Source organism: Zalophus californianus, chromosome 16 (assembly GCF_009762305.2).
Source record: "Zalophus californianus isolate mZalCal1 chromosome 16, mZalCal1.pri.v2, whole genome shotgun sequence".
In the NCBI taxonomy this organism is placed as follows: domain Eukaryota; kingdom Metazoa; phylum Chordata; class Mammalia; order Carnivora; family Otariidae; genus Zalophus; species Zalophus californianus.
In genome coordinates this window covers 62,664,672-62,683,672 of record NC_045610.1, presented here as the reverse complement: position 1 = coordinate 62,683,672, position 19,001 = coordinate 62,664,672, and the positions used below count along the sequence as shown (strand labels likewise).

Sequence of the window (19,001 nt, the reverse complement as noted above, 5' to 3'; positions counted from 1 at the left end):
AGACCTTAATCTCGTGGCCCAATTTCCTGTCTGAGTACCAACTCTGGCCCCTTTCCATGTCCGCGTCTAAGTTCCAGACTCCCAGAAACACAGGAGGTCACTGTCACTCATCCTGACTCTGCCGTTAGCACCAGGACAGGCACTTCTTCCCTCTCTCCTTTATCTGTGGGGGCAGGGGCCCAAGCTCACCGTGCTTGGTTCCAGATCAAGGTGGTCAGTACCGGCCTCTCTGCTGCGTGTGCTCTTCAGTCCCACTCTCCAAGCCCATTGCTCTTTCCTCCCAAAGTCAACTGCTCTGACATGTTTGCTGTAAAATGTGGACGGCCATTGTGAAAGCACGTTTTTAACTAACAGAAGCAGAGTTGTGCTATATGTGTTCCTGTTGTTTTCTGCTTCTCCGCAGGCGCTGTGGAAGGCCTGCCCTGATGCCCTAGATGCGCAATGCACTCCATCCTGCAAACTTTCACCTGGTCTTACTGGACCCTCCTGCTTGGGCAGGGCCGACACAGGGTTCACCTGCATTGTTACTTTTTCAGGAGGGGGAGTAAATCCAGCACTGCTCTTCAGCTTAGGCAGAAATGGGGGCTTCGGCTCTCTGTAGTGTATAACTTTGGGTCTGGCAAAGCCCCGTCCATCACTGGTGTGACCATTCTCCACAGCTGCACACCCTCTAGCTGCAGGTGTCACCCATCTGTGGGTGTGAAGGGGTCTCTCTGTCGCTCTAGTTTAAATCCCTCTGATAACCACCATGTCTGAGAATCATTCATTGCTTTTGGCCCTTCTGCAAATTGCCTATTTATATCATTTGCCCATTTTCCATTGGAGTTCCTGTCTTTTTCTTGTAGATAGGAAGGAATTTCTTGTGTGTTCACTGTTTTAGTCCCTAACTGGTTTTAGAAGCTGTAGCACCTTGTTCTCGTCTCTCTTTCTCAGTTAATTTTGTGGCAACACTTCCACAATCAACCTATTGGATCTCTATGAGTAAATAAGGTCGGCACCAACCCTAAGTCCACTTTGCAAATGAAAAAACTGAGGATCAGAGATGCTAAACACCTGCTCCAAGTTCCCGGCCCATCAGGGAGGGAGACAGGGCTCAGACTCAGGCCTTCTGGTGTGACTCTGCTGGTCCCAGCCTGGCCTGTCTCTACCGGACCAGGGCACACCCAGTCTGACCTCCAGCCATTTAAGCAAGGCATTGGAGCACTGCTTTCCTGTGTCCCCTTACCCACGGTCCCATCATCAGGGTGGGTCCTGACCCCATGCCCAGGGGGGAGCCATGCCAGTGACCTCCAGTGTGTGCAGGGGGCAGGCAGCTCAGACCCATCACGTTCACCAGCAGTGGCCAGCTGGGCATGGCTCTTACAAGGAGAAAGGGAACCTCTGGACGAACTTGAGCCTCGTGGGGCTTCTGAGCCAGATGGAGCCTCAGGCTGCAAGTGAGGACACAGGCCTGTCTGGGCCTCAAAGCCAAAACCAGCTTTCATGTCCTGTTTTCTCCAAAGGTTGGCTCTTGAAAGTAGGGTCACCTCCCGGAAAGCAAATGTTTTCCACGATGCTGACAAAATGAAATAATGAGTCTGGCATTCGGGCCCGTGCCTGGCCTGGTTGCTGGCCGCCAGACCTGAGGGTGGGCCAGGGAACCAGGGTGGAGGGCAGGGTCAAGCACCAGGAACCGGCAGAGCTGCGTGAGGCACTTGTCAGACTGTTGTTAAAAATGTTTAAATAATAGTAATAAAAGCCTTCCTAGAAGGAGAAGAAGAGAGCTATACCGAGAAGAATCTAGAAAAATTCAACCTTGTCCATCCTTAGCCATTTAGAGAAAAAGAAACAAGAAATCCAAGGGACGGACAATGAAATTACTTCCGAGCCGGCATAGCTCTGTTCAGCGTTTCTGCCAGAGAGGCTCTGAAGGACTTCTGTCAGAAAACAGCACACACACGTGGAGACAGAAGGGGCAGGCAGGAGCCTCCTCTCGGCCCATACACTGAGCCCCGCTCAGCCTTCGCGGCGTGGCCCTGAGGGCGGTCGCCCCTGGCCATCCAGCCTGGAAGCGGTGGTCACAGAGAGAAGGCCAGAGCAGTTCCTGGCGGAGTCCTCCCTGTGTGAGGCCATGATAATCCCAGGTGGCCCGGAGGGGCACAAGGCTGTGAGTGCTGCTGGGGCGATGCCAGGCCTTCCCGTGTAGTGCACTGCTCCACCTCCCTGAGGCAGGTGCATCTCCTCTCCAGTGGGTCCTGACCCATCACTGGGACTGTTGGTCACTCCAGGGACAGTCTGATCCGAGGAGCAAATGCTGACATAAGGCTGCTTACCATGGGCCAGGCACTGTTCTAAGCTCTTCCCGTTTGTCTGCTTTTACCTAATTCCCACCAAAGCTCCATGAGGCATGGCCAGGCTGAGTAGCGGACCCAGAGTCTGCACACCAACTGGGCTCTGGGACCCACAAATGGAGTTGCAAAGCTACAGCATTGCCTCGGGCCTGTGGTTGGACAGAGTTTGTCCTCAAGTGAGTAATAACTAGGGTGGTGGGTCCTCCTGAGAGGTTCCAGGACCTGTGGGGCGGGTCTTGGGAGCAGGGGCACTCAGGATCCACTCCTCCCTTGCATGTCCCACAGTGGGTGCTGGCCAGGTCAGGGAACTGACAGACCCAGGAGTCCAGAGCCTGGGGCCACGGGGACAAGCCTCTGTGCCACCAAGCCTCAACACTGCCAAAAGGCAGCCCGGCCCCCAAGCACTGTGGTCCGTGCCTCGAGGCGACGCTGCCTGAGGGCATGGGGTGGTGGCTGCTCAGAGAAGCAGCTTCCAAGACAGGGCTATCAGTGCAAGGAATTGGAGAAATACCTGTGAGCAAAGTGGGCTGGGGGCCGGGCAGGCGTGCAGAGCAGGGTTGCAGAGGGCCCAGAGAAGGGAAGATCCCAACGGAGCAAGTGGAGGGGGGGTCTGGGGGGAGTCCCTGAGATCACGTTTTCCCAAATCAGCAATCCCCACTGGTTCTGCAATGTCTCTGGTGCCCCACCCGGAGCTCCCCACCTGGCTAACTCCCACAACAGACCCTGATGTGCACAGAACAGCTTTCTCAGGGCTTGCAGACCTGAGCAGGCCACTCAACTACTGGACGCACATCTGAGCACCTGCCAAGGACCCAGACATTATCCTGCAGCTCCTACACCCAGAGTCCAGAGAGGAAGGCTGAAGGGGGGTATGGACAGTGGACCTGGACCCAGTTCCCCCGCTTCACTCCAGGCTCCTGGGGACTTTGGACAGGTCCCTGCCTTTCAGAAACAGTTTCTGAAGCTGAGCTTACAGAGCTGTTTGGGGCTGAAAGAGACAATGCTGGCTCATCATTTTGTAAATCCACCCTGTTATTTGCTGCAGAAGGGCTCCCCCCTTCACCCCCTTCTTTTTCCTGGGTAGTCCTGCTCTATTAGCCAGGCACAGACCTGCACAGCTAGGAAAACTTATCCCAATTTATTGCTCACATTTTTGACTTGGGCCAAAGCCAAATTTCTTTTTTTTTTTTTAAGATTTTATTTATTTATTTGAGAGACAGAGAGAGAGTGAGCAGGGGTTGAGGGGTGGGGAGGGGCAGTCTCCATTCCAGGACCCTGGGATCATGACCTGAGCCAAAGGCAGACGCTTCACTGATTGAGCCACCCAGGTGCCCCAGATCCAAATCTCTTTAGCCAAAACCCTCCTCACCTCCTCCATCCCCCATGTCAATCCACATGCTTCCAAGAGATGAAACCTGCATGTTTCCGAATCACTTATACTTAAGTCAGCCAGCTGAAGAGCACGAAGTGGGTTTCGTCCCCAGAGATGCCTTCAGGTGTCCTTGCCAGTCTGTCCAATCCCTCAGCAACAGGAAGTTCTTAGTGGCCAAGAGACATCCAGCCAGCTTCCATAAAAGCTCATGGAGCTGACGTGATGAAGGTCCGAAGTTTGAAGGTCATGGGACCTGGATGTCCAGAACCCATGGAGCTCACCCAAACGGGTGGTGGGCGACCTGGGACAAGGGCCCCAGTTGGGCCCCATAGGAAAGCTGCCGCCTCCACAAAGGGTTCTGATAAACCTTCCCTGTACTTCTTTGTGGTCACATGTAAAGTGAACTTGCCTTGTTTCCAGACATCATCTGCCAATTCCCCAAACACACACTGAGCAGCTGCATGCTCCGGTGGTCAGGCACCATGCCTGGGCAGACACAAAGAATTCTGGGCAAACCAGAGCCCCCACCCCATCCCCTTCCCACCAGGGACTCCAGCAACAGGGTGACATCACAGCCAAAACCCAAGGGCCCAAAGGGGAGGTGGGGGTGGGGCCAGAGCTCTGAGCATGGGGATGGGTTGGGAGTGTGTAAACGGTCCCTCCTCTAGGAGATGAACTGCCTAAGGGTGGCTGTGAGGTCTTCTCCAGGGGAGGGTCTAGGGCCAGCACAGTCTTGGCCTCTAGGGCCCCATCAGTGCCGGTGTCCTGGCAGCCAGGAGGCCAGATCCCAACTAGGGGGCTCAATTATGTCCTTCTCAGCCCACCTTCTCCACGGAGCACTTCCTCTTGAACAAAGTACATCTTTATTTCACTCAGAGTTTACATGCTATGTACTGCATTTGGAATTCGGCAAATTGCTATTATAAATAAATTTATATATATATATATATATATATATATATATTTGAAAAGTGGTCAAGTGGAAAATAATCCAGGTGCAGTGCCTGCCAGGTCACTCTTGCACCCAGTCCTGCAAAGCAATGCCCCCCAGACCCTCTGTGTCTATTGTAGGAGCAGAGTTCCCTCCACACCCGGGATTCTGTGCTCACATGCAGGCTTTCTGCAGGCTCCTACTACATTTGCCTCCGGGGCCCTGCTCCCCCACCTCCCCCCCACCACTCAGTGACCAGTGACAGTGACAGTTCCGTCATCTGTGCCCCTGACGCCTGGAACACAATGACCAATGTAGCCCCTGCCCTCTACAGACATCTCAGCACTGGGGACTCAGAGTCGGAGCCCCAAAGGAAACAGTCCCTTATTCTACCACAAAGTGCCCCCATGTGTGTCCTGGAGGTCTGGGTTGTCCCATACCACACCACACAGGCATTTGTTCTCAAACGTGAGTCCACGGAGGGACGGGCTAGATAGCCTGAAAGGGCGGGGGGGCCACAGAGGTTGGGAAGGCAATGCCTCTGGGAGTTCCTGGAGGCCCCATGCTGATGGCTGATATCAAGACCTGTGACTTTGCCACACACCTGAACTCATAGAGTTATTGCTTCAGTAGTGAGAAGCAGCAGGGAACTTCCAACTGCTGGCCCAGGCGAAGCTGGACGGGACCCTCCATGTCCACTCAGATCTGCCCATGTTTTCCTGTGAACGTGGACAGCGGTATTGGGTGGCCTCTTGTCATAGACACTGGTTGCTAAATCAGCCTCCCCACCCAGGATATTTTCCAGTCTTGACAGCGGGGTGCAGGCTGCACCAGAAGCCATAAGCAGAGTCCTCCTTGGACATGATTACAGGTGGTGCAATCTCTCCTAAACACGGAAGATAGAGACCACTTGGCTGGAGTGTCCTAAGCCTTCACATCACTGTCTAGCCAATGGAGGCTTTACTAATGAGCCACCTACCTGGAAAGACCAGACCTTGGCTGCTGTGTAAATATATTCTCCCTGGATATGGACCCCAGCACTGGCCCTACGTGAGATTTGATATCTTCGATAAAAGGGTCTCCATTCAGAAACGTCCCCTCTCACCAGCTGGTGTTTCACCATTAGAGATTCATTCCTTTGCCTGAGTTATGTCACTAATATTTCCTATGAAATTCAGGTATCTGGACGTAGCGGGCACCAGTGTGTTATCAAGCACCAGCCCTTCTATGGGCTTCATTTGGCTGATACCATGCCATGGCGAGGGGGACCCACGGGCAGAGACAGAGTGGTACAGTGGACGGGAGGAAGCCCAGTGCTCCATGCAGAAAATAGTGACAGTCAATAGAGACAACTCCACCAGGCAGGAGAGAGGCAGGAGTCAGCTGTGGTCCCACTAGGCAGGGAAGACAGGCAGAGCTGACAGAGCCCCATGCACCCCTGTCCCCCAGCCTTCACTCCGAGGCATCTCTGTGGCCCAAAGCTGCCAAGACTCCCCAGGGACCCTCGCCCAGATGACACAGCCCACGTGGCGCAGCCGCAGAGGCATCCAGCCACAGCTGTGTCTTTCAGCACCGTCTCCATGAGCACATCTGTGGAGCCAACAGGGAGGGTTTCCAACGGCCAGAGGAGGGGGGCCATTTGCACAGTGTTTAGAGTTTTAAGCAGCCAAAGTAAACCCACGTGTGTGCTGTTACATAACCTGCTCAGCCAGCCTGACTACCCGCCCTCCCTCCCTCACCTCCTGGACAGCGGGAGACGAGCCTGGGCACTGTGTGCACCTTTACCTTCCCCGGTAGGCAGGGTGGTGGGTGGTCGCCCCTCCTGACCCTCTTGTATAAAAGGGTTAGGTCCTTCTCTAGGTTTGGTGCAAGGACACGGAGGCTGCTGGTATTCACAGGCGTGTAGAGAGGGCAAACACCACACGAGAGCAAAGGCCAGTGATGCTCCAGGAGGGAGCTGAGGAGCGAAATGTTGTCAGGTACCTGAATGTGGGGCTGAGGGGCCAGCACCAGAAGGCCTGAGCCCATGCCAACCAGGCAAAACCTGAGACAGGGTCCTGCTTTGCACACTCCGCCTTCCTCTAAACCCTGGTGAGACCCAAGGACAACCACACGGCATGAGTGCACACCCGCGTGAGACGAGATAGAGAGAGAACGGGACACCCAGACAGAGCTGCTCCCCCATCGGGGTCCCGACCCATTGTTCTAAAACCGTTTCTTCAGTTCAGGTGAACAGGACTCCTGACTCACAGAGGACAAATTCAGGATCCTTTCTGCCTCCTCATTGCCGTTCCTACCTGCCCCCCCGGCCGCACCAGCCCAGGAACTAGCGTGGTTCCACCGACAGGGCTCCCTGAGTCTGTCCACCTCAGCCTCAGCTGGACACAGTCTGGCAGAGGGAGACCCGTGTGATGGTAGATGCCCCCCAGCCCCCTGCAGCCCGGCCCAGCACCCAGCAGGGAGGGCCTCAACACCTTCTACCATCTGGGGGCTTCAACTTTGAGAGTTTGGTCTCTCCTGCCTGAGGATTCACTGAATTCTTCCTTCTTCATTTCTTCTGCAGGAACTTCCGGAGCCTCCAGCTAAGGCATGCCTGCAACGTCTGGATAAAGCCGGTGCCCATGGGGTGAATGAGGTTGAGGCGGGGGGGGGGGGGGGGGGGGGGGGGATGGGCAGACCCTGCTGTCCCAGCCTTCCTCACTGCAGGCCTGGAGCACAGCGGGCCCATCCCACCAGGAAGGCACTGGTTTGGTTTGGGGCATGCATGCCCACCTCAGCCTCAGCCTGGCCCACTGCCCACCCCAGTCCATCTGTCATAGGTGTATTATTTGAGAGCTCATGGTGTGCCCTAGGCTGTAAATTAATACAAAGAGGTACTTATATAAAAAAACCTCCACCCTTTAAAAAAAAAAAAAAAAACCCTCCCCCCTTGGCATAACCTCAAGGGCCACAAGATGACAATGGGCCAGCATATCTTCTTGGAGGCCCTGTGTCTGCCTTGAACCGCATCCCCAGCAGACAAAGAAACCCGGCAGAACTCAGCTTCTGACTCAGAGAACCACCTGCCCAGCCAAGTCAGCTGTCCTTGGCCTGATCCACAGGCGTCGCCGGCTCCCTGCGCTCCTACTCTCCAGCACGTCCACCCACCTTGAGTCTTATGGCCAGAGGAACTGAGGCAGAGACACCATCTCACCCAAGTGGGTCCTGGGCAGGCCCCGTGGAGAGTGAGGCCCTATCAGGAAGGCCAGGAGGTGACCACGGGGCTAACAGGCAAATGGCCTGTGGGCCATCCCTCCCTCCCCCTGCGGTCCAGCCCTTCCAACTCTCCTGACATCTCCTCCCTCACCGCCTCCCCAGCATTTACAAAGAAACTGGTGTTGTTCCACTTAGTACCAAAGAGCAAACATTTATTCAACAAACATTAAATACTTAGCACGTGAGAAACAAAACAGTAACTCCCTCGGTGGTAAGAGCTGAAGTGTGCTGAGGTGGGCACCACGAGGAAAGACCTGAACCCTGGTCTGCCAGCCCCAACTAGGCTGCAGGAGGTGCAGGGCACTTCCCAGGACATTAGAGGCCTGGGGCAGCTGAGGGGAACATTTGAGGGGCGCCCAGAGGGTCGCAGGAGGGGTCTGCACACGGGCTCCATGCTCTGGCTCTGGCCTGGAGGCCAAACGGGAGCAGACCCAGAAGCCAGTATGCTGGTCAGGGTCAGAGCAGGCAGCCTTCAGCTTGAGAAACAAGGGAGTGAGGCTTTTAGGTGGGGAGTGAGGGGTGGGGACATTCAGGGAATGGGGAGGGGACGAATTTGGATGGTTTGCGTAGGTGAGAAGTAAGTGAGGACTCAGGGAGCTTGGGAACGTGTGTTGGAATCAGTAATCACCAGGATGTGGAGCTGGGCTTTCATCCCACAGACAGGAGCAGTCAGAGATCCTCGGGAAGAGCAGTTGCAGGAAGAAAATGGTCCCCGAAGCCAGTCAGTCTTTAGTGGAGGGGTGGCCCCTGCGCTGGAGGAGGCAGTTGGGCCGGGGCGGCAGTCCAGGCCAAAGAGGTGGGGCCGGGAGCAAAGATGTGGCCAAGGGTGGAGTGCAGACAAGGGAAGGAGAGGTCAGAGCAGCTGTAAACCAAGATCGAGGAACACAAAACTTGATTCATTAAGGACAACTTTACATTAAAGCTAATAATCTGTTAAGAGAAGGGAGACTGGGAGACGGGGGGGGGGGGGGGGGGACCCGAGGAGGGTGCACAGGGCAGGAGCCCAGAAGGCGGGGGGGGGTGCCCACCCACTGAGCCAGCTGTGGCCCCAGGTCCTCTGACCCCTGGAACGTGGTGTGACTTATCCTCTGTAGAGCTTTCTACCTTTTACTATTTTAGGTAAACTTGTCTTTTCTGGGCATAGAGGTTTGACATGCCTGTATTCATTTCCTAGGGCTACTCTAACAAGTTACCATAAACTGGAGAAGCTTAAAACAACTGAAATTCATCCTCTCCCAGTTTTGGAGACCAGAAGCCTGACATAAAAGATAAAGGTGTTGGCAGGACCCCACTCCCTCCAGATGCTCTAAGGAAGGATTTTTCTTTGGTTCTTCCAGTTACTGGGGGCTCCAGACGTCCCTGGGCCTTATCACCCCATCGCTGTCTTCATCGTAACACGGCTTCCTTCTGTGTTTCTCCTCCTCTGTCCTTGTGAGGACACGTGTCCCTGGACTCCGGGCCCACCCGGCTGCCCCAAGATGTTCTCATCTTAAGATCTTATTTGCACCTGCAAAAATTCTTTTCCAAATAAGGTCACAATCACAGGCCTAGGTGTTGAAACACGGACACGTCTGGGAGGAGATGCACTATTCAACCCAGAACAATGCAGAAAACTGAAGTATGAAGAAGAAAATGTCCACTTCCCCAGACCCCACCATCCCGAAAGGACCCTTAGGGTATTTAAGCATATTTCCTTTGCCTTTTTCCTATATGTTGTAATGTGGGGGGAAAGGTCCATGTGGAATTTTACATTACATATTTTGAATTGACTTTGGTAAGGCATAATTAACATACAATACAATGAGCAGATCTTAAGTGCAGTTCTGTGAATTTTGACGAATGTATGCACTCTGGCCGCCACCCCATCAACATACAGAGGCTTCCCTCCTGTCCTTGGCAATGCCCTCCAGAACACTGACAGGATTTTCCCATCATGCTTTTCCCTGAATATTGTCACAGCCACCTTCCTAATCTTCGGACCTCATCCCACCTGATTGTTATGTGCCTCATAATATTCCATCATTCATTCTCTCGACAGTTACTGAGTGCCAACTAAGCGCCAGGCACCATGCTCAATTCTGGGCTCAAGGATAACAAACACAGATACAATGTCTGCTCCCTTGTTGTGGCCAGAGGCACTAGGAACTGACTCGTGTCTTTCTGCTTATAAACGAGGCTGTGAGAACACGTTGGTGCATAAGTTTTGTCCACTTCTGTTTTCTTCTCGATGGCTCATCGAGAGTAGAATGAACGGGTCTGAAGGTGTGCACTTTCTCAAGGACACTGGCAGACTTCTTCCCTGAAAATGGCATGGGACCAGACTGACCACATCCTCCAGCACAGAGTATAAGATGTAAAGACCTTGGGGCTCCTGGGGGGGTTCTGTCAGTGAAGCGTCGGCCTTCGGCTCAGGTCATGATCCCAGGGTCCTGGGATCGAGCCCCGCATCGGGCTCCCTGCTCAGCGGGGGTCTGCTTTCCCTCTCCCTCTGCTGCTCCCCCTGCTTGTGTTCCCTCTCTGTGTGTGTCAAATAAATAAAAAAAATTTTTTTAAAGATGTAAAGGCCTATTTGTTTTGCTTTGCGTTTCTTTGATTACTGGTGAGACCATTTTTTCCCATATACTTATTAGCCTTTGGGATTTTCACAGCTCTGAACTACCTGTTTATGACCTTGGCCCATTTATCTATTGGGAAAAGATTGTGCTCAAGAGGAAAGCAACTTCGTTCCCAGGAAGGGAAACCATCTCTGGGCTGTGTCACCAAGGCCGGGCGAAGCCGGTCGCCTGCTAGGCCTGGGCTCCCTTCATCCCAGGCACCACGGACCGGCCACCCTGGCTTCGTGCTGAGGAAACAGCACTTGGCTCTGTTTCCCAGGGGCCACCCCCTGAGAACATTCTTCCTGCAATAGCAACCTTGTGCACAAAGTGAACAAGGAGACTGCTGCAGATCCGTTGTCAATATGATGATGTGAATGCTGAGAAGGGCACTGACTGAGCTGAAGGCCCAGCCTTTGGGTACCAAGACCCCTGATTCCCAATCTTAGGACATAACAGCCATGTGGAGGTGGCTGCTGGACGGCAAGCAGCTGGCAGGGTCTGGCCCTCACTGCCCAGAGAACTGCGGATTGGAGAATCCATGTGTTTAATAAACCGATGAGGAGTCAGATGTGAACAGGGAAAAGGAAGACAAGGGAGAGCTGCCCCTGGATCTAGTGTTGAGTTGGCGGAGGCAGCAGGCTGAGGTTGGGCCCGATTCTCTCCCTCAGGCGCAGGACACCAGACACCCCCCTTGCACAGCAGTTCCCAGGCTCAAGGGCTGCCGCTGAGCCCAAGGGAGCGTGGCAGCTGCAGTCCACCCCCAAAGAGAGTGGATCTGGGCAGCCCCCTCTGACAGAGGCCAGAGTCATGGAAAGCGGTGAGTTTGGAGACACCAGGGTAAGTGCACAGTGAGCCCTGAGAAAAGAGAGTGGCTAGAACCAGCCCCAGCACACAGTGGTGCTTACTAAGTGTTAGCACTCAGGAGGGGTCATTGGGGCCAGAATGGGAGGCTTGAAGGAGGTGGTAGCACTGTCAGGACCACCCTCCGGCCTCTGCAGCACAGGGAGAAGGAGAGGGTGACTGAGAGGCACACATCTCTGTGGGAGTCAGCGGGACTGCTGTGTGCCGAGACGGCCCCTCTGAGGGCTCTATCCCATTCAGCCGCAGCCCCCACCGCCATCACTCTCAAAGCTCCTGGTTCTTTCTTCCCCGGAACCTATCACTAAGCTTATAGCCCACCCCTCCCCACAGATCACAACCCATTCGATGAATGTAGGCTTAAAGAAGGTAGATGTTTTTCAAGGACATCTTTCCAGCACCTAGAAACTTCCTGACATGTAGTAGATGCTGGATAAATATTATTGAGCGAGTGAACCACAAGGTAGGGAAGCTTGCCCTACAGGGTATCAGACCTATAATCAAGCTATAGAGATCAGGATGGTGTGGCACTGGCCAACAGGGCAGAACAGAGAACCCAGAAGCAGCCCCGAGAGCAGATGGAAACCTGGCACATGACAGAGCTAAAGTGCACATCAGTGAACGGTGCCAGGGAGCTGGTTATGCACATTAAAAAAGTGAAATTGGATCCCTATCTTAAACCAAACACAAAGAAGATTGCTTCCAGACGGATAAGCACTTGTATGTGAAAAGCAAGACTTTGAATATCTTTACACATTTCAGCCCTGGAAGGATTGGTTAGGGCATGAAAGGGGAAATCATAAAGGGAAAAAGGCAGGCGAATCTCACTGAAATCCAATTAAGAACTTCATCAAAGACAAAAGGCAGGTCCCGAACTCTGAGAAAAATACCTGCAACCCACACAGACGAGGCAGGGTCCCCACAGAGAAACCACCAGGAACTGGCTCAGGGACCACGGGACACCCGCTCAAGGAGGCTAGAGGCTGGAGCAGGCCGAAGGGGGCTGGTGTGGCCAGGAAGTGTGCAGGAAGACGGCACTTTCATTAATAACCAGGGAAACTAAAAATAAAACCACAGCGAGAGACCATGTTATACTCACCAGACCCACAGACAGGAATGGCCGGGAGTGCGTGGAGCGCAGTGTCCATTCACACCGCCCCCGCGGTGCCAGTGGGAGCACAGGGGGGTTCCAGTCTTCTTCAAACTCTACATGGGTGGGGGAATGCACTGTCTTGCATATATGACAACTTTTTAAGAAATAAAAAATTCCATTCTTCTGATCAAAGAAAAATGCGTTGAAAAATAGGATTCAGATCTCCAATCTCTGTAGATTTAAGGTATTTTATGTTCGGTTTTGCTTTTCCTTAAAGATGAGGATGATGTCGTATATATCTATTCTCAGTACTTGCTACATAATAGAGACACTGAAAAGAATGGAGAATAAATTCCCCCAAAAGCCAAGGATCTGAGGGGAGTGGAGGCTGGGACCCCACTGTCACCAGGTGTCTGAGGGGGCCTCTAACACGAGGGCAGATCTGGGTACCAAATGCTTGCAACATGGGGGGCTCTGGGAGTTTTGGGGCAAGAAAGACATTTTCCTTAAGCAGCAGGGGCGGAGCCTTGGGGACAGGTCAAGGGTGGAGAGGAGCCAAGACTCCTCTTTGCAAATGAGGGGAGGGTGTTAAAAAACCTGCCCACCCCCTGCCCAGTGCAGAGGCTACCACCTGGACCCCGTGGCTCCTGTTGCTCCTGGGGAGAGGACAAACTCCAGGGACCCTAGTTGGTGATTCTCTGAGGACGAGCCTTTGGACTGGGTCCCAAAGGCCCTGGAAGGCCCCTTCACACATCCTAAGTCCTGGGACTCCCAGCGACATAGGGGCACAGGGGATCCCACTCCTGCCCTAGGGTAGAGACTCCTCCGGACCCTTTGGGGGGCAGAGTGGATACAAGCCAGTAAAGGGTGAGGCCCATGGCTGACTTGCTGCAGGTACAGGAGTAGGGAGCCCGTAGAGGGGGTATGGGGGAGTTGACAGAGACAGGGTGAGGATCGGGTCCTGCCAGGCCCACTGACGGCCCCCACTCCCCACTGGAGGACCATGGACACACATAGGCAGGGACCCGACAGGCACTGGGCTGCATCCAGCCTTGCCTCTCGTGGGCCTCTCCTTGACCCAGGCCTCGGTGGACAGTGGCCCCACAGCCACAAAGCCATCCAGGTCAACGTCCAGGGAAGAAAGCAGGACAAGCAGGAGAGTCACGGGGTGTGGTGTGGAGGATGGGAAGTAAGGGAGAAGCAGCAGGGCAGCGTGTCCCCTCCATGCCCACGGGTCACCCAGGGCAGGGCCGCAGGCAGGTATGGGGCCCCCACACCCTCCAGCCCCCAAGACTGAGGACAGGAGTGCAGGTTGCTGATGTAGCCTGACAACAGGGCCAGCTGCTCTCATGAATACTTGTGAAATGAGGTATTTAATAATTAAAGCAGGCACAGCCAGAATCAAGGGCATGAGAAGGGCTAAGAGGAAGAAGTAAACCCAAAGTTAACAAGAAGTGGTGAGAAAAGAGGGAACAGAGAAAGTGGGGGTGGGGCTGAACATCTGAGTTTCCAATTAGCCTTTGGTGGCAACACTTTGGGGAACGTGACAGTGACAATGAGCATGCTGCGGCTAGAAAAGGAGCCAGTGGGGTAGTAGGCAAAATGTGTCTTGTAAACATAAGGATTCGTCTTTAACATTTTAAAAGATCTCTAATTTTAGGTCCAACGGAGAAAAGCCTTTTTGATAGTACCTTCCACATGAAGGCATCAGGGGCATGAGGACAGAGTGCAGAAAATCCACAGGATTAACTCAGCCAGCACCTGAATCTGGGGCATCTGCCTCCTTCTCCCCACAAGGACCTCAGTTTAACTCAGAGCGGCCAGGCCTCCTCTGTGGGGCACAGTCCCAACTGGGCCTCGGTCCCACCCTGAGACCAAGCCTGCTTTCCCACGTCCTGTGGCCTTTGGGTGTCGGGGGTCCCCGGGGGGCAGCCCCTAGCAGTCCCTTGCTCTGGACCGGCCCCCTGAAAACACCTGTGCACTAGCCTCCTGGTCCCTGCCCCTCAGCACACAGCTATCCAGCTGGATCTTTCCTCTTCCAGACGCTGGTGTCTCCTCATGTGGCCATCGGCTTCCGCCCGTATTGCCAGTCCATGGGTACCTCCCTCACCCTCACCTGATCCCCCTGCTGGGCGCAAGGGCACCCTCCCCAGTCACAGCCCCCAAAATATGTGCCTATTTCCTGAGCCAAAGCCAATTGCTCTGACCATCCCCATCTGGGCCCCAAGTCACACTGACTTCAAGGTCAACCCTGCTGGTCTTGCTCTGATTTCCATGCCCCAAAGTGCATCCTGATACATCAGGGAGCTCCTTCTAGAACCTGGTGTCCCACCTGCCTGCCCTTCCCCACTGTGTACCCTCTCCAGGGACCTGCTTGGAGCCTCACCACCCAATAAAAATTCACGCACACAAATTAGGTCAGACTCGCCTGAGTATAAGGAAAACCCAGTACCCGGGCTTCATCCGTTCTGCCATGTGTAAAGGCCTGGGGAGCCTGGCCCACCTCCTCCCTAACCCTCGCCGGCTCACCCTCCGGACAGCATCCACAGTCCCCTCCCGTATTTGCAGCGCCCCGATCCTCATCTGCTGGCTGCTCTCTCTCTCTCCTTTCCCATCTGACTGCTTCCCCCTTTCCCTTTCTCAGCTGGAAGTTTCCTGACCTTGCTGAATAGCCAAACACCCTCTCAGGGGCTTTCCTGGCAGAGCCTCCTGAGCCACTCCTCCTGAGGTCCCTTAACCCAGAGTGGGCAATGGGGAGACATCCAGAACCAGGACAGAGAGTGTCCCCAGTCCCGTGCCCAGAGGGACCAGGAACATGGGACCAGCAGACCGCATCAGGCCCCAAGCCTCCCGCAACCTGCTCCTCGCCCGTGAGTCCAGGGAGACCGTGCTGACCGTCTGGGTGTCCCAGGCCTGTCAGCCTTGCAGGTCAGCCCCGCAGACACCTCCCCTCCACCCTCCAGGACCCAGGTTCCCAGCTGTGCACGGGAGGGCAGGACGCCCCCATCTCTAAGGTCAGCTGATGGCTGTCCACCCCCTTTGGTCTGTCCACCCTCCTGCACGAAGCCCCCAGTCAGAGGAGGATGGTGGCCTCATGGAGAGTGCAAGGCGGGGGGGGATGTTTGAACTTCATGTGGGGCTCTGCTCCCAAGTTTCCAACCAGTTAAGGAATGTTGGAGGCCAGGGGTCAGAATGTAAACAAGGCTTCTCACAGAATCAGTAAACTGCAGGGTGTCCCTGATGCCTCAGACGACCGACCACGTGTGTGCCTTTTTGGTCTCAGGAAAACACAACAGCTTGGCTCTTACAAATGTGAAATTTGTGTCTTAAGCCAACAACTTTCAAGTTCCAGAAAAATTGCCTATTCATCATTTTTCTCATTGTGTTTCTCCTCTCCTTATGAGTGTAGCTTGGATGACATGGACCACCTCTGCTTCACAGCCTTGGTTGTCTGAGGGTCAACGACACTGCCGTGACTTGCTTCTCTGCCCCGGACAGAGGGTCAGCAGCTCCAGCCCCAGGGCAGGCAAGACTGGTGTCTGCCTCAGCCCAGAGGCAGAGAGAGAGCCCAGCTCGGGGCTTGAACTCCCCACCCTGAGACAGAGACCTGAGCTGAGATCAAGAGTCAGATGCCTAACCAACTGAGCCACCCAGGCGCCCCCAGACTGCTTCCACTTTTTTTTTTTTTTTTTTTTTTTTTAGCATACTTACCTATTCTTCATAGAAAAGCCTGACACCGGAAGGGAGCAATGCCAAGCCTGAGGGCTGATCGTGAAAGCTGAGTGCACGTGGGGCAGCTTGTCAAGGCTGCAGGTCCCAACGCTGCCCAGAACGTCATTGCCCAGGCCATGGGCAGAGACCACGGTGACCATCTTGTGTCACCTCCTGGCTGCAGCTGTCCCCACCTGCCCCTCTCAAGGAAACCCTCCCTAGGTGGAGGGGCGTGGAGTTGGGGCTTCAGAGCCTGTATCAGCCCATCTGGGGTGGAGCCACCTGCACCTTTACTGGAGAAACTGCCCCGAATCACAGAGCTGGGTTTGATGACAGAGAAGAAAGGGATTAGAGTGGATTCTAGGACAAGGGTAATGGCTCCAGGGGAGATGAGCACTTAGGGTAGAGGTCTGCTGAGGAGGCCTCCATCGCTGTCCTTCAGGGAGGGTGTTCCGGTGTGTCTGACCGCTCACGCCTGCACTTTTGGGCAGCGCTCTGTGCAGGGGCCCATGTCAGAGTGGAGGCCTGACTTCCTGTGCAAGCCCCCGGGGTGGGGCCACAGCGTCTCGGTGCGAAAGGCACCCTCCCAGGGAGGAAGGACTGAGCCGGCACCCTGTTGAGGGTGGCTGGACAGCCAACAGGCCACATCTGTCCTTGTGTGAGGGACACAGGGGAAGCTCGGCCTTGTCCCCCTGGGAGGAGAGCAGCCACATAAGCTGAGAGGGGAATGAGGCACTACCTGCTCTGCTGGGGTCCTGGAGCCCCGAGCAGGTGGGACCCAGGGAAGGTAAAGGAACCAGACTGGCCCCCACGCGCGGCTGACCCACCTGGGCCCACCCAGAAGGCGCCCCTGGGCTGCAATGGGGCGCTCCAGGAGGACAGGACCTGGACGGCTGGGATCAGTAGCCCCTCTGGGAGCATTACTTCAGCTTTGCGGGGCTCTGAGCGAGACTCTGGATGGAATGTAACAGCAGGTAAGAGCCCCAGATACTCCCAAAGCGGCTCTCCAAAGTCAGGGTGCCTAGGAGCTCTGCTCCTGCCTCTCCCTGTCTCAGTCCTGCTCTAGATGTCAGGTGAGCCTGATTCTTGTCTGTGAGGCTTTGTCTGGGGCCGTGACGTAATCCGTGCACAGCAACAGCGCCAAACCCGGTGGTCAAGAGGCTTCAGCCTGCAGACTACAGCTTTTACTTTTTCATAGTTTATTATAATTAATTTACGAAGTTAATAGAAAACACTATATGAGGGGCGCCTGGGTGGCTCAGTCGTTGGGCGTCTGCCTTCGGCTCAGGTCATGATCTCGGGGTCCTGGGATCGAGCCCCGCGTCGGGCTCCCTGCTCCGCGGGAAGCCTGCTTCTCCCTCTCCCACTCCCCCTGCTTGTGTTCCCTCTCTCACTATCTCTATCAAATAAATAAAATCTTTAAAAAAAAACCCACTCTATGAGACATTGAGTAGGTGGTGTGGAAACCAGGGATCTGGTTGGGGTTGAGGGATGGACACAAGACCAGTCTGCAGTCTCTGAGTCTGGGACGCCCACCCGAGGAGCCAGCAGGCCTGCAGGGGCATGACGCCCTGGCTGTGCTCGGACAGCAGCTGGCACGCGAGCCGGAACCTGTGCGTAGCCAGCCCCCTCCCCTGTTCATACCTTCTCCTCCAGCCTCCGGAAGAGCCCCTGACCACCACTGCTCCAGGCTCACTTCCTCGTCTAGCCGGCTGGTCCCAAGCCCAACACTGCCCAGATCACCCATCTCTCCCAGAGCCCCACCCCTGCCTGGGACCCTCCCCTCTAGCCCCGGGCCCCACCCCTGCCTGGGACCCTCCCCTCTAGCCCCGGGCCCCACCCCTGCCTGGGACCCTCCCCTCTAGCCCCGGGCCCCACCCCTGCCTGGGACCCTCCCCTCTAGCCCCGGGCCCCACCCCTGCCTGGGACCCTCCCCTCTAGCCCCGGGCCCCACCCCTGCCTGGGACCCTCCCCTCTAGCCCCGGGCCCCACCCCTGCCTGGGACCCTCCCCTCTAGCCCCGGGCCCCACCCCTGCCTGGGACCCTCCCCTCTAGCCCCGGGCCCCACCCCTGCCTGGGACCCTCCCCTCTAGCCCCGGGCCCCACCCCTGCCTGGGACCCTCCCCTCTAGCCCCGGGCCCCACCCCTGCCTGGGACCCTCCCCGCTAGCCCCGGGCCCCACCCCTGCCTGGGACCCTCCCCTCTAGCCCCGGGCCCCACCCCTGCCTGGGACCCTCCCCTCTAGCCCCGGGCCCCACCCCTGCCTGGGACCCTCCCCTCTACCGCACAACTTCCTGGGGCCTGAGTGGGGTAGGGGTGGGAGCGTATTTTGAACCCAGGCTTTGGGTAATAGTGTTTGTTGACTGAGTGCACAAGACCACCACAGGCAGCCCAGTTCCTTGGGACCCTCAGGAGGAGCAGTGAGGTCCAGGTAGAGGGGAGTTAAGTTCTCCAGTCACATCCGAGGAGGGAGGAGAGAGTGATTCCAGAATAGCGTCTGTGAGGCATTAGGGCCCTTCAGCATCCCAGACTAATCTCTTGTGTTTGTTGGGCTCTGCCTCGACATTCTTAGGGGGTAAGTCATCCAACAGAACATCAGTCACCAGGAAAAGTGCACCCTTGCTCGGGGTGACTACGACTACCCTCCAATTCCCCCTGTAAGTCCTTGGCTCTTCAACCACACAAGTAACAGAAGGGAAGCATGAGTGAGGGATGGGCGGGGTGGGCCTTCCTGCCCTGGGCAGACCCTCCCCCTGCCCAGGCAAATCCCCACTCGGTCATCTGGCCAAAACCCCACCACCACAGGTGGAAACTTCCAGATCTTAAGCTTGGTGTTTTCCTTATTGTTATCACT

General features: G+C 55.4%; 1 long non-coding RNA gene across 2 annotated transcripts; it reads right to left on the bottom strand.

Moving 5' to 3' along the window:
- Positions 1–8,037: 8,037 nt before the first annotated feature.
- LOC113939884 lies at positions 8,038–17,870 on the bottom strand. Of its 2 annotated transcripts, none has more exons than XR_003525356.2 (3): positions 17,792–17,870; positions 12,443–12,667; positions 8,038–8,750 (listed from the first exon to the last, which is right to left on the bottom strand). It is a non-coding gene; the product is annotated as an uncharacterized LOC113939884 (long non-coding RNA). The 2 variants fall into 2 exon arrangements; XR_003525357.2 differs by having other exon boundaries at positions 12,443–12,549; positions 17,792–17,866.
- Between the last annotated feature and the right edge of the window lie 1,131 nt (positions 17,871–19,001).